Here is a 2,905-nt window from a genome sequence, read left to right on the forward strand (position 1 = left end):
GCTGAGTATCCCACGTGCTCTGCGCCAATTCAATGCGTCACGGCTGTTGCCCCAGGCAACGCTTGGCCCGTTTCCTTCGATGTCCCTTGCTGGAGTTTTATGACTGCGGACGAGTTTTCCAGTCATCCTGACTGCCACCATTTCTTTTCTTTTGCATTATCCGTTGGGTAAATAGCTAGGCCAATTCCCATCTATGAGGTGATGTTGCTGCATTCATTTTTTATCAAACTGATTTTGAGGTTTGCTGGTATTTAAATGCTACAGATTTTAAGTATAGGTACTATGATCTAAGTTTTGAAAATTACTGCTAATTTTCCTCGTTCGTGAATTACCCTGATGAGGTTATAAAAGCAGATATTTCATCTGTGAAAGATTCACCTTCTGAATTGATATGTTTCAAACTTTTCGTTTTCGGTCAAATTTCTGTAGTCATTATTAGCTTCCCTGATTCTTTTATTGGTAACTATTCTTTATATCCATACAGCACCTCGATGGTATCTTTCCATTTTTTAATCTCATGGTTTCGTCGTTCTTATGTAGTACGATGCCTTTTTTTGTCCATTACTGTCCCACTTTATCCCTATATACCGTTCTATATTGTTTCTAGTTATCACATAGTTATAACCTTGGACGTCCATTTTTTCCAACACTGCAATCAAATCTATAGACAAGTGATAGCATTAGCTGCTTCTGTTAACTATATTCACCACATGTTTTAGAAGTCATAATCTAACCCGGTTGGCCCAGCGTATAGGTTATAGGTTTTCAAATTGAAAGTAAAGCAGTTTTATGCTTCTTCGTTTGTCAATATGACAATATTTATCAAGTTGTTGGTTATTTTTCTATTCTATAGTTTTTAAGTAAATGAACTTTATCGGGAAGTTAGAGCGGAAGGCAGCTTTGAGTGTATTTGAATTAGATTGATGGATTTTATGATCAAATTTCTTGAAAGTAATGTGCAAAATATGACTTATTAGCAGTTCAATATACATTATTTAACAATTCAGTTGCAGTTTCAAGATAACTGTACGTTAATGAAATATGCTATGATAATAGTATTCCTTTGGCACGCGAAACCGCATGTGTGACAATTGTACCTCCATATACTTAAGTTATTCCTAATGAGCTGATCAGAGACAGATCGAAATAAGTCACTAAATTTGAATTTTACCTGAGACGAAAGAAAGAGGTTTGCTAACAGTGTGAAGCTCATGTTAGTGTGCAAACTTCATCAATCGCAGCAACTGGTAAAGAGGACCAATAGACTTTTTACCTTGTCCATGCCATTGGAATGTGTATGCACTACCATCTACATGAAAAAACGAAATTTCGATTTTTTTCTGACTGGCTGCCTTTCCCATGTCAACGCTTCAATTTTATTTATTCGTGTGGAATACATTATTTCAATTTCCAATACGTAGAAGACTGCTGCGATTATACTATTGGATATGTAAGAGTCAAAAAAAATACGCTCAAGTGATAAATGCTTTTAACATTGCTTGATATGGTGCACCACTATAGATATAAATACATAACTTGGGAGTTCAGAAAAATTCAGCTGTGCTTTAACATGTTCAACAAAAGTGGAGCTAACTTATCAATGACGTATTTAGATAATGGAAAACATGTTCATGTAATGGATTAGAGGATGCCGTACATGCGGCCACTACGATATAATAACCCTCAGGGTAAATGAGGTCTGAGGTTTACGTGATGCTGAAATGGAACTAATTTTCTATTGAAAATTGATGTGTGGTCATGGTATGTGTCAACCGAATGAATTAAAAAGCATAAATATACCTCAATGAGTGACGGAAGGCTTCTTATTAGGGTTACTGGGGTTACAAAATTGTTATGTTGTTAACCCAAATTCTCAGAGTAAAGAAGTGCGAAAATCATTGTGGAACTATAGAAAACTCACGTCCAACCGAAAAATTTATTTCCGTAATGCTTGATAAAAATTAAAAACTTTACTGATTATAATAAAGAAGCTGCTGGGTAATCGATTCATGTGCAAAGGAAGCTTCGTAGTGTATAAGTAGAAAAAGTCCTCCCTTACCCTAAAATATTTTCATTCATTCGGGAAAAAGAGCTGCGAAATCACGCGCAAAGCAAAAAAAAAAACCTTATGTTACACCGAAAAAGTGCTTTGGCGCAAAATGAACTTGAATTTATCCAGAGGTTGTTTTATATGTATACGTTGATTGTTGTGAAGAGGGTACTTTTTAGTGGTTGTTTTATATGTGAACGGAATTTAAATTACGTGTATTTTACAGTGAAAAAGAGTCAAAACATCCGCTCTTGCCGTCAAATTTGTTGAGTTACTGGAGAGAAATAGCTATGAAATCTTGCGTGGAGCTAAAGGAAGCATATCATCCACCAAAAAGTGCTAGAGTGCTATAACTCTAAATAGAATTGTATGATCCAGGTGTTCATTACAATGAAGACGGTGGTGTGAAATAACAAAATACTGTCACATCACATGTACTCTAAAGGTGGAAAGACAAAAAAAATCCTTCATTACTCTCAAAATCTTTCACTTAGTAGGAAAAAGAGCGTCAAAATTATGCATGGAGCCGAATAGAACCTCATTTTCCAAAATAAATATTTTAGCGCTGTATTCAAGGACCAAGAGAGGGCAAAAAAATGTACGACAATTTTATTTTTCTATATTTAAATCACTCTAACGAGGAAATTGCTGATGATATATTCTGTTTCATGTTCAAAAGAAAAAAAAAACGTGGACAATCTGTGACCCTCCCCTGGCCCACGGAGCAACCGGAAAAATGTTGGAAATTTAAGCCATTACAACCCACTGTTGCTTCCAAGTAACATCAAAAATGTATACATTTTCAGCTCTATTTAGAAAATATTTAAACTATGTGTACTTTTGTACCGTAAATTT

The sequence above is a fragment of the Ischnura elegans genome, chromosome 6, assembly GCF_921293095.1.
Source record: "Ischnura elegans chromosome 6, ioIscEleg1.1, whole genome shotgun sequence".
NCBI classification, from domain to species: domain Eukaryota; kingdom Metazoa; phylum Arthropoda; class Insecta; order Odonata; family Coenagrionidae; genus Ischnura; species Ischnura elegans.